The sequence below is a fragment of the Aulonocara sp. 'chitande type north' Nkhata Bay genome, linkage group LG7 (assembly GCF_057382095.1).
Source record: "Aulonocara sp. 'chitande type north' Nkhata Bay isolate Kocher_YH1m ecotype deep benthic linkage group LG7, A_spYH_male_GT1.1, whole genome shotgun sequence".
In the NCBI taxonomy this organism is placed as follows: Eukaryota; Metazoa; Chordata; class Actinopteri; order Cichliformes; family Cichlidae; genus Aulonocara; species Aulonocara sp. 'chitande type north' Nkhata Bay.
In genome coordinates this window covers 5,841,105-5,853,640 of record NC_141350.1, presented here as the reverse complement: position 1 = coordinate 5,853,640, position 12,536 = coordinate 5,841,105, and the positions used below count along the sequence as shown (strand labels likewise).

Here is a 12,536-nt window from a genome sequence, read left to right as displayed (position 1 = left end):
CACTTTTAAGATTGAAATGTTTGGAAATACTGAAAAAAAAGGAGAAGATAGTTTTTAAACTAATTAATTCAATCAACTCTTCAACAATACAAAAAAAAGTGAAGATAATGAGAACAGCAAGTACTTTTCTGTGTGTGTGTTTTAGTTAGTGTGCACGTGCGTGTGTGTTTTTGTGGACAAATGTTCAAACATTCATTACCAACAAGTCCCTCAGCACGCTTTAATACTCTAAAAATGGAGACAGTAATGCAAATGTAACGCTGCATGGGTGCGAGTTCCTTTCTTAGCATATAAACCAAGTGACGACATGTGGTTCTGCACGGCTCTGGAGAATGACTCATAAATAATAGTCTCTGCTGGAAAGAAGTGATTTGATGACTGTAGTAAACTGGGACACGTATTCTCCTATGTAACCAGCCTGCACTCCTTCAGTGGTTGTGCACCAACTACAACTTTAAAAAGACCGAAAGAACAGGATGTGCAGACGGACAGCACAAGCAGACCATGATGAAATGTGCAAAAGCCACAGTATGGCGCTGCTAGCAAGTGGCTGAACTGTGACAGGACTTCAAGCCTCGATGCCGGCTCTAATGAAGTAATGAAGAGCCGACTGGCAGGTTAATGGAAGCCAATTGACTGTGCGCTCTGCCACCAGCAGGAGACCAAGCAGAATACTAATCCTTGAGGAGCCACCTCTCTCTTGTTTCTTGTGTTCTGCCTAATCAGTTCATTTCCCCCCCACTTCTAAAACAGGAGCACTATTTACTGTGAAGATAAGATGGTGCAGAGCAACTTCTTCAACCTCCAGAGGACACAGATAGTGAATAGCTTTTGGAGCACTTTGCAGATTAGATCTTTTGCGGGGTATATTGAAAATCACAATAAACAGAAGTGTTATCCAAAGGTTGACGTGGGCACAATCTGTGGATAGAGACAAGGAAGTGAGTGTGTTGGGGGGGGGTGTTCTTCGAGCATCTTCTTCTTTTGAGAAGTAAGTAATAAATTCACCTTGCCTGGCTGCCCTTTTAAAAGTAAAGCTATTCTAAACTCTATGCCTTTTTAGTGAACTGCAGCTGTCAGAGCTCTCATCAGGGCTGTACGTGTGCCAATTTAAATGTATGCCTGTACTTTACTGTGTTTGTGCATATATGCATGCATTTGCGTGTGTGTGCAAACGTGCAAGCATTGTCTGCATCTCCTTTCATCTTCTAACAGGACTGACTACACTGGGTTTCACTTCGAGGTGGTGCTCCACTGTATGTTAAGTGATAGACAGAATGGTGATACAGCAGAATACTAATCACAGAATCAGAGGAGCGAGTGTAGCAGGAGCTACAGGCTATGCAATGAAGTGAGAAAGAGGAAAACAAAAAAAAAAAAAAATCCAACATTATGGAGAAGAAAAATAAAACAGAGCTGGTTAAGTAGGACAAGTTTAGTTTAAACAGATATGAAAAAGCCAAGTCAAAACAAATTAACTAATAATCTATGTGGGAGCCCCCCAGGATCTGTTCTATGCTCAAGTCCCTCTGGTAAACAGGAAGAAATAATAGCAAATAACAGCACGCAGTCAAACATGCCAGCTCACAGTGGTTCATGAAGAACGCCAAGCGTCATTATCACAATTTATTTGCCAGTGTCATCTCTAGAGCGGCTCCTACATGGTCTCCTTTCAACTTGCGCAGTTAAGCATACTCTGTGTTAACACGGGACTGGCAACAGAGCCCAAGCAGGAAAGGAATATATTAAATGACTTATGGTTACAAATGGAAATTACAGTGTCAAAAAGGGGGTTAAAAATAACTGTAGTTCATTACTGCTGCAATATTTTTCTGTACAATGTCAGATAATAGTAAAAGTATTTAGTGATAAGTACTAAAATTTTGAACATATCAGCAAATCTGCTCATTGCTTTATTTGTGCTATTATCATATTAGAAAGTGGTCTGTCATTCAGAGCACAAAACACTGAACAACAACACAGCAACAATTACAAAATATTCAGTTTGGGTACAAATATGTCAGATTTGTACATTTCAGCTACTAAGGTCCAAATATTGTTTATTATTTAAGAACACATTAAACAATTTAGCTTAAATGGGCCTTGGGGTGCGGGTGTGTCACCAGGGTGCAGGGGAGACATCCCCTGCACAGGGGAAGGGGACAGGGGGGGGGCCCTGTCCCCTTCTGGCCACCTGTGCCTCAATTTTATCTCACAACTTAGACATCCACATTACTTACACTCTCATAACACACACACATATATATAGGGCCTTGATGGTGGGCACATTAACGGCATCCAGTGGACGGTCTGTGTACTCAAACCTACCTCTGGCGCCAGTGCCCACCTCTCAATTTTAAATCCATGTAGACATTGAGGGTTCTCGGGAGGGGCCGTGCTAACACCTGCTGCTCTCTGGCAGCAGCACCATGCTCTCCCTTGTTTTAAATGCACTTTAGAACAACACGCAGCAACACTACACATGAGCGGGAGGAGGGAGGTATGGGGTCTTCACACACCCCCGTTCTCTACTAGCCATCGGGGCGGGGGGGCTGGGAGGAGATGTTGGCTGTCCGATGGGCCTCCCTGCTGCTGCGGAGCCTGGGACGGTCCGCTTGCCTCCACCCCGGGGAGAAGGGTAACATCTCTTGGGTCTGGGTGCTGTTTCCCCCTCTGGGGGCGAGGGTACCTGGACCCGGGGTATAGAGTATGTTTGGGGAGTGTGATTGTGTGTACATGTCCATTTATGTCAATCCTTACGTTGGGTGAGTGCTGAGTGTTTGTATGTGTGTGCATGAGGGTGGGAATGCATGTTTGTGTCTGTGTGTGCCTGTTTGTCTGTGTCTATATGTCAGGTCGGGTCTTAGACTCCACCTCTCTGGGAACTCCCAGGCCCTCCAAAGTGTGGAGGCCTATCTCCCCTCACCACACTCCCTGCCGGTGACTGATGCCCTCAGGGGTCGGTGCGTTGGTGGTTCTTGGTGTCCGGGGCTGGGCGCTCAGGTATGTACCAGCTCACTCCCGGTGGCTACTTGGCGGGGCCTGGCGCCTGTTGCTTGGTCAGGCCTCCTCCGGAGTGCGGGGGGCCCTTGGTCCTCCGGCCTCTGGGCCTGCGGCTCGTTTCACTCTGGCACAGCTGGCTGCCGGCAGAGCTGGCGGGCACGCCGGTGCAGCCCCCTCTAGCTTCTGCTCGGTGGCTACTGGGTGACACCTCGTCTGGGGATCCTCAGCCCTTCCCATGAGGGTGGCACGGATGCCCCTCCGGTGGTCCTCCTTGGGCTCTCGCACTCTGGGGCCTCTGGATGTCTGGGGCCTGGATCTCCTCCATGCCTGCTTCATGCCCTGGGGGACGGGGCTATGGCTCGCTACATCCTCTTGCAGACCATTACATGTGGAAACCATTTGAATACAAGCGCGCTGATCCACACAGGTGTGCACATGGATGTTCACTGTTCGTAGACTTAAATTACACCTTTCTTGGCTGCTACTTCAAAGCACATTGTGCGCTGTCTGTCCTGCGTGCTGCACAACAACATTGAATATTTAGTATTTACTGCTGTTTACACTTAGCTAGATTAATGCGATGGTGTTGTGTTTAGTATGTTGCTTTGGGTTTTTTTTGCTTGTTTTCTATTCTTTTTCTCTCAACAGGTGATCCAGGAGATTTTTTTTTCCCCCCTTTCTCACTGTCCCTCTTCCCTTCTGTTTTTCTTTTCCTTCATCTTTCTTTCTCCCTTCCCTATCCCCCACTCATGTCTGTCCCGTCTGTAACAACTGAAAATAAAATAAATAATAAAAACAAAGGACTATCAAATGGACCAATACGGCAATGCCACGATGATCCATTTGGCAAAATAAATCCATTGGGTATCTTGGTTGGTCTTCAGACAACAATTCTGACTGCTAAACAACCAAATGGGACAGGCTAAATAAATAAATAAATAAATAAATAAATGGAGACAACAAGGAATCTGTAACTGTACAGCGACAGATGCAAGCTGATGAGGAATAAATCTATCACCTCCTCGCCTGATCTCAAGGTAATAGCAAGGGAGAGATTGTGCAGGGCTGAGACGGGATCCTCCCAGCAAACATTTTGACGTTGAATTATCATCAGCTGGCATCTTGTCATGGCTGAAAGATAGTTCCAAGATGAAAGTTGAACTGATGTTGTGGATATTAGTGCAACATTGGTTCGAGCTACATCTTCAATGTCGTCTAGAGGTCCATGTTAAACTTTCTAGTACTGGAAAGTTTGTGTTCAAGGATTGTTTTCCTACTATCTCTTTGTTGATTAGAAAAAACTAAATAAAGAAAATTAAAAACATTTCTCAATAGAAAGAACTGAGAAGAACATATTCCCTTGCTGACATTGCAGACAGCAAGGACATAATTGTATGAATTTGACACGATAAGGTCCGCACACCAATAAAATGATAAACTGTAAATGGCTTAATAAAACAAAAACAGGCTCAGGTGATACTAGTCTGTATACGTGGAGACGACTTTCTCTGGATGTCTGTTCACAGCCATGTGCCAACCAAGTCAGTTGCTTTTACTTTTAAATGCAATAATTCCTTCTTTCTAATAATTTGATCTATAATTCTCACTTTGTAAGAGACAGCCTGCTGTCATACAGCAACCAGGGAGATGATATCAGGGTTTCAACCATTTTTCTGGGTTATTGAGTTCTATTATACAGCAGTAAGTGTTCATGTCATACTGAAAATAAGGAATAAAGAAGAGGCCAAAACCAAAGTATTTTTTAATGATTGTAGAGTGAGTCACTCAGTTTTTCTACTGGACACTCGTCTTTGCCCCAACCATCCTCATACTGTAGGTGCCAAACTGGCAGATATGTTTGAGTTTATATATGATTAATCATCTTGTATTTTTTCTACTCTATATCAGGCATCTGTAGTTTTGTTATGATGACCATGAAGAATATCATAAACCCACACATGTTGCTGGATTTTAAAATTCTAGAGTGGGATGACTGTAGGATGGAAATGATAAATGGACTTGTTTTTCAAAGCACTTTATTTTACAAACCTCATTCACACAAACACTCTTTTCCCACTATTTGCTTTATATGTGCTTTATATGTAACATTAAAACTCTGGGAGCATCAGGAGGAACTTTGGTTAAGGAGGTAATTGGAAGATTGGTGGATTGATCCCAGTCTGTGTGCCAAAGTACAGTATGTTAAACATTCTGAGAAAAAAAAAAATCATAAATGACCCCGGTTTGAAAAATTGAGCAAGAAATTTAAAATACAGGATCGCTTTGAATCAAGTATGGGGTGAAATGTAAACTCTGTGGGCAAACATTTGTCTGTCACATGTCAAATCAGACATAGTATTCTCATGTAAAACATGCAGGTAGCCTGATACCAGCCATGTAGCAGAGCTGCTTTTTCTAGCATAGATAGTGTCTCATAGTTTCTGGGTCACATCCAGAATCATTACCCTTCTGCTGGTGTCACTAAACAGGCACTCTGCTGCTTTGAGCTTTTGTCAGAATTATATTTTAATTACCTTTTTTAATGACCTTTAATTTTTAAAGCCTTATTATCACAATATTGTAATTCTCTATAGTGCACCACAGCATTGAGGCTTGCTCGGGAGGTAAATTAAAAAATAGTTTTTTATTTCTAATATTATGAAGGCACATTATAATCACTCGAACTAACAACTACTATACAACAGGTCCACGTATTAATGTGGAAGGTTTAGTAAAATGTAATTGTCTTTAGAGGCCTTTTCTTTCTCTGTATCATCTTCAGCTTCTTTAGCTTTATACTACAGACTTACTATGTGAAATCATCCCAAGGCCTCTCTATCGTATTAAGTCATAAGGACTGTGCATCTCAGTGGAGCACACTAAGGTCACCGTCATGTTTCTGTAAACATTCTGGGATTCTGAAAAGGGTAGCTGTGGCATTATTTTGCTAGAGGCGGCCATGTGAAAAAGAAAAAAATCTGGTCAGCAACAATCCTTAAGTAGATGCTGGCATTCAAATGAAGCCTAACACCTGGTATCAAGGCGACTAATTTGTGCAAGAAAATACGCCCACCCATTTACCACTAGCGTGTTCTTTGCAACACAAGGCAGGACTGATGGATGACTTCATGCTGTTTACTTCAATTTCTAACCCTGCTGTTAGTGTATCACAACAGGAATTAAAATGTGAAAGTTGCAGTAAGCGAGTAGAGCATTTTAAACAGTTTGATTAACAAAGTTTGATGATTGTGAAACCACAGTGTAGTCGTCTGCTGCTTCAAAGTTTGATTAACTGAATTTAGAGATGGTTGAGCTGCTAACAGGCATATTTATCTGCCTGTTAGCTTAAACAAGTTTAGTCATCTGGCCCTGACCTTCCTCGCTGTCAAGGTGGTTTTGCATGCTCAACTGTAGCAAACTATGTTTTGTTTTCCTTTGTTGCAGTCAAATCCCAGCAGGCCAGCTGGTTCTGAGATGCTGAAACAACAATGTCAGGAGCAGCAGCAACAACACCTTGCTTATGCATCGTGCCTCTTCTATTGTTAGCGTGATCATTTCTGCAGTCACATCCTCTAACTTACTTGTTGAGTACTAATGCATATGTGCTTAGATTTTGGAGGGACATTAAGCAAAAATGAAACCACGAACGTGAGGAAAGCCAACACATGGTATAAGGGTGTTTGGACATCAAAGCAAACGGTGATTTTATAGGAGGTCGGGACAGCAGACACGCACAGTAACAGCATGCGCCGAGTAAATTATTGACGAGTTGAACTCGTCTACTCCACGAGTACACTGTAACTCCATCTCAATGACGTAGGCTGTAGTCCCCTTGAGCTTGCCGCACCAAATGTGTGGGAACACTAAATACACCCCTCCCTCTCTCTATTGGGGAGATTAAAATTGCATAGGAAGATGAAACAAAGGACTGCAGCTTTTAAAAGCATGAGAATGGGAGAAAGAAAGGAAGATCAAGTGAGAGGGGAACAGGTTGCAAAAGTGGAGAGAGAAAGAGGGTAAGAGGGAGGGAATTATATAGAAAGTCACGTAGAAGACAGGCACAATGGTGAAGACTATAGGCAACTTGAGCGGGATGCAAAGAGACTGTAAGAGAGAATAGAGGTGTGTAACCACAAGGCAAGGAGCCAAAGCTCACCCAGCTGCTCACACGTTCGCTAATTTAATCACTCGTTTCTCAAACAACCATTCATTGACTGATTTAGTCACTTACTTGTTCCCTCTTTATCTCTCCTCCCCTCTCTCTGTAATGCATTTCCAATACACTGCCCTATTTTTTATAAGAGGAGAGCTTGTAAACTTTTACAAAGCACGGCTTTTAACTCAGCAATCAGGCATTACAGTATAAGACATGGTTGGCATAAGCCAGTGAAAGATGTCAAACTGTTGTGCCAGAATAGTTTCTTAATGATTCCTTAAGGACCAACAAACATCCACGCATACACACACACATATAGATACACACAGGATAGCATGGCAGGGGGTAACTTAAGTGTAGCAGGCTTCACTGGGGCTCTGCTGGCCAAATGGAGCTAGCTAATTATAGCAAATAAACTGCACTGATCTGTGCTATTAGCTGGTCAGTAATGAAGCAGAGTGGAGGGCTCCTTTGACACTGATGAATGGGCCTGGCTCTGAGTGCTGCACTCCCTGGCCTTTAGTTCAGCTCTACTAACACAGCATTCTGAGCAAAGTGAGGGTGCATTAAGGCAAGGAGCATAACAAAGCTTTGCAGATGAGATAAATAGAGACAAAAGGATTGTGACAGAGAGGAGCGAGAAACAACAAAGAACAGACAGAGAGAACTTGATGGGAGGAAAGATGAAAAAAAAAAAAAAAACACAGCAGGAAAGTGTGCTTGTAGGCCTGTGGGTGTGTAGGGCAGAAATAAAAGACTGCACAGAGATGCATAATGTGCTGTAATATGGGTCAGGGGCAAAGAGGTCCCACAATCTCTCTTTTAGCCTTTCCTGTAGCATCTGTAATGTTTTGCACTTCATTAATAGCCATCTAAAGCCAATTAGGAAAAGTCAAATAACAAAAAACAAAATGCCTGGATGGAGACAAATCAGAGCCGCAACACCCAGCACGCACTCAAAGATTAATAGACACCCTGAAAGAAACTAGAATGACCTTATTGCAGTGTCAGGGTAAAAAATACTCACACGTCTACGAGCACACACATGCACACACACACACTAATACTTAACAGGGTATTGTTGCAGCAAATCTAATGAATAGAATCAATTAAGCATTTGCATTTCAGAGCAGATGATTTTGGCAATTTACAACGACGGGGATCAGTGTGAGGTCTTTTGGCTTCACAATGAAAGTCAGTGCGTAAGAACTTTGCTCATTAATATAACATCTACTTTAGTACATGCATAAATACTAAAGGCAAGCTTTGGCCTTTCATTTCTCCATATTTGCATTACTTAGCATAGCGTGGCAATGCAGAGAGTAGCATTAAGTTGTCAGTTTACATCCACAATTAGGATATGCCAGGAAGCGCTTAGAGTTTGTCTTGAAACCATCTGGACTGTAATGAAGTTTTCAGCTGAATCTACTTGAAAATTTAATACAAATATTATCTGCTCTTAAAGTTTTCAAAGCTTCTGCAATTATCTTTTTCTTAGCTCACTAGGGCCAAGGAAACAAAGAATCAACTTGTTAAAATTTCAAGATACATTTTTTCCCAAGGGAGACAGAAAAGCGTAATCTGATCTAATCTAATCAGTGCATGCAATCCGGCGATTGAAAACAATGGTATAAATGTAAATATGTGTAGTTATAAATGTACAGTTTGTATTGCTTCTGTGAATCAGGAAGTTGGTGGTTGGGTCTAGTTCACATGGACTACAACCCCACAGAGTCCCAGGTCAAATTACTGACCTTCAGGTTATTTCCTTCAGTGTGTAAGTTTGTGGCTAGACATAAAAGAGCTTTATATGGGATAAAGCATTTAAATGTGTGTGTGAATGATTGAATGTTGTTTGTATAAGATGCATTTGAGTGGTCAGTCTAGCTTTCTATTTTGAATCGCATGCAAGAAAAAAAAAAAGACAATTCTGTTCGTGCCCATCTAGATGGATGGATCCTGGATATGGGCTGCTGAATATAACAGTCTGATTCCTCTGCTACCTGCCAGTACACTCTCCCCGCTAACCCTCAGATGGCCGTCTACCATCTTCTCCTGCTGCTCAGTGCCCATGGCCACCCTGAACTTCACTGGCCATCTCGAGCCCTCTAAGGTCAGCTTTGGCCCTATGCAGGGTTACCATGGAGACAGGAGTGTAAAATAAAACATTTTCATCAATGGCAAAATCCACCAAAAAGAGAGAAAGTAGAGCCAGAGAGCGAGAAAAGGAAGATGTTAAGAAGCTGCAGCAACCACTCACAGACAGTCACATGATTGCGACCAGAGCAGATCAATTATATCCAAATGGAAGTACACATACACACACACAAAACAGCATTAACTCAACATTGCAAAATGCCTTGACGCACCTGTGTGTTGCATTTGCATCAGTGCAAATAAATGCTCAAAGTGTGCAGACCTCTGGATAATGATGGTTTTAATTACAGCGCTGTGAGCAAAGTGTACAAAGATATATATGCATATGCGCACACACACACCACTATTTAATCCTCACTGTTGCTAGTGACACCCAGAGGCCCCTGCTCCAATCATAGCACAGAAGATAAGGAGGCAACTCTGAGCCAATGCAGAACCACAACCGTCAAAGCTGATGTGTCACCGGGGAAGGAATTAAAGCGAACACACAGGGGTCGCCTGCTTCCTTGAGTCCCCTTCGCTCATTAGCATACATTTGTAAACAAAGAAATGAAGGCAACGAGGGCCTTGGTGCTAGTGCGGTGTCATGCTGTTAGCAAGAGTCAGAGCTAAACAGAGCATCTAAATGAGGTGAGAGCTTTGGAGGAGACCTTTCTATGATAATGCATCGATCTTCTGTGCTCCTGACAGCTGAGCAGCTACACTGGAAGACAATGAGAGAGAAACATTTTGTGTCTGTACCACGCCTGCATCTCTCCCAAAAAAAACTTCAGAAGACAATCTCACGAGTCGAGGTCCAGGCTTCAACTTGGTTAGTACCGAGCGACATAAGCCAGACATATTTTTCTGAAGACACTTTGCTTTAAGAGCAGGAAGAAAAGACAACATAAATGAAAAAGGAAGGTTAAGGAAGAAGAAAATGGGAACTTAGCTATACCACAGTAGGTTTGACCTAGGGCTTTTCAGAGATCTCAAACACTAACCTCTAAATAACCTGTTTACTATCTCTCCATCTTTTTGTCTCCCTCGCAGGCATCCTTCTCCACTTCCCTTTTATCTTCACTACCTCATTCTGTGCCATCTCACTTGCAATTACTCTTCCTACACACTTTGTATTTATTATCCCCCTTCTTCTCCGCTTTCTCTCTTCATCTCAATCACTCATTTCTTCCATTTGATGTATTTGTAGCAAAATAATACTTGAATATGGTTTCCGTGTGGAAACCCCGATGTGGTCATTATCTTCCACCAAGTGTCTGATTATCATCATTCCAAGGAGTCATTACTCTGCTGATCATATCACCTTTGTGCTAAGAGAAAGGAAGATGGTATATAAGGGTGGTGATGGGGAGAGGACAGATATAACAGATAAAGCAGGAGTTTAAAAAAGTATGTCTTGACATGGTGAGAGAAGAACAAAAGAAGAGGACAGGAGAGAAGGAGGAAAGAGGAATAAGAGAGTATCTAGGAAAAAGGAAGTGGTGATATGTTACATTCAAGGAGAAGGGGAGGAAAGGGAGATGGAAGAGGAGAAGGAGGAGGACAGAAACAATAATAGCCTTGTCTTATCACTGTACAGTGATAAATTTCCTTCTCAGCAGGGAGTCGGTGCCCAGGCTGGGGCCAGGCCTGATGACAAACCACTTCCACCCTGCAGTGCAGTACTGGCTATTTATGATCAGGCAACATATACGAGCTAGCCACGAAACCAGCAGGGCCCCAATTCATCTTGGGCCGTTGTTGTCACTCTTGGGCCCCAGTGACAACCTGAAATGGGCCTACTCCCTCACATCCCCCAACTCTGCCCTCGACTGTGACAGACACTTCAGCACATCATCCGCTGCTTACTGGTAATGATTCAATGTTACGAGCAGTTTTTCACCTATGTGGATTGTTACCTAACCACACGTGACATCTGACTTACAGTAGTTTTAAGGCGATGGGTAAGCAAATGTTTTATAGTGTTTAAAAACAGATAGCTTATATTGATGTACTTGTTGGTATGGATAGCACGGGTTGCCTAGTCAGCATTTCTGTAATGAAGAACAGTCGGATTAAGAGGCAAATTTAAAATTGCTGCGGTGGTGGGGGGGAAAAAAAAGTGTAAAACAGTGAAGTTTCCTTTTAAAACGTGACGCAAGAGCATAAAACTGCAAGGCAATTATTATCCCTCATCAACAAGCCCAACTTCACTTAGTTGTTCTGTAGAAAAATCCCCCAGGACCGCCGACCCCAACTTAGTCACTAAGGACAGAGAGCACCAATAAGCAGAACACAGGGCACTCCGTAGTAATTAAATCATGCAAGCTGCTGTGATTGTTTGCATTTTGTTTCTTGTGTCTGTTTACCTCTTTACAGATTCCTGCTTTGCATAAATTATTCATTGGTGTTCCTTTTTGTATCCTCCAGAAACAGCAGAGGCTGGTCGCGCTGCAAATTTGAAGGCAAAAACACAACCCACTGATAGACATCTCTGACAGTGGCTTGGAACTGAATAGGAAGGAAGGAAGTACTGCTGTTAAGCTTTGGCACAAAGCACATAGAGATCAGCCAAATTCTCTATTCTTTTCATGTCAATCCAAATATAAAGCTCCTATTAAGAAATGTCAGACATTTGCAGACATTTATAGCGCAGAAAATGACAATTTGCCATGCATTTCCATCTTGTGAACATACTTTGTTCAAGTAGACCTCAATTGTTTAATGGAAGATATGGAATCTACAGCAAAATGACTATTGAAAATCATTGTAATTGAGGCAAATCACCAGCAGGAATGGAATATATTCAAAAGGGAAAAGAAGTGTTTCTAGGCACCCCTGAGCCATATTATGGCAATAACGCACCCATCCTATTATTACAATATGGAATAAAAACAAGAGATTGTCCTTTTATGTGAAAATTAGGGAAGATTTTTGCAACCACATCACTTCCAACAGAAACCAAATTATAGCTTATTGAAAAGTATATTATGAGATAGCAGAGCTGTGTAACAACTGATGAATTCTGAATGTTGTGTATACAGCTCCTTTTGGTATTTGGCGAGTGCCTTTGTGTGTATATCTCTGTCACATGACATGGTTGTGTTTTTGTTGACTTTATAGCAGTAAAGCAACAAAACATCTTTAATGGAATTTTATATTTACACACTCAGGATTCTCTGCAGCTTTGCAGCTTTCAGCGTTACATGTTCACGGTTTGCATCAGTATCAACAGCAGAAT

The 12,536-nt window shown here is 42.3% G+C and overlaps 1 protein-coding gene and 1 long non-coding RNA gene across 3 annotated transcripts in view; one reads left to right on the top strand and one right to left on the bottom strand.

Moving 5' to 3' along the window:
* The window catches only part of b4galnt4a (beta-1,4-N-acetyl-galactosaminyl transferase 4a), a 155,326-nt gene that overhangs the window by 102,300 nt on the left and 40,490 nt on the right, over positions 1 to 12,536 (bottom strand). The window lies entirely within an intron of this gene.
* On the top strand, positions 9,813 to 12,525 carry LOC147324404 (uncharacterized). Of its 2 annotated transcripts, none has more exons than XR_015130535.1 (3): positions 9,813 to 9,946; positions 10,915 to 11,166; positions 11,726 to 12,525. It is a non-coding gene; the product is annotated as an uncharacterized LOC147324404 (long non-coding RNA). The 2 variants fall into 2 exon arrangements; XR_015130534.1 differs by having other exon boundaries at positions 9,849 to 10,127.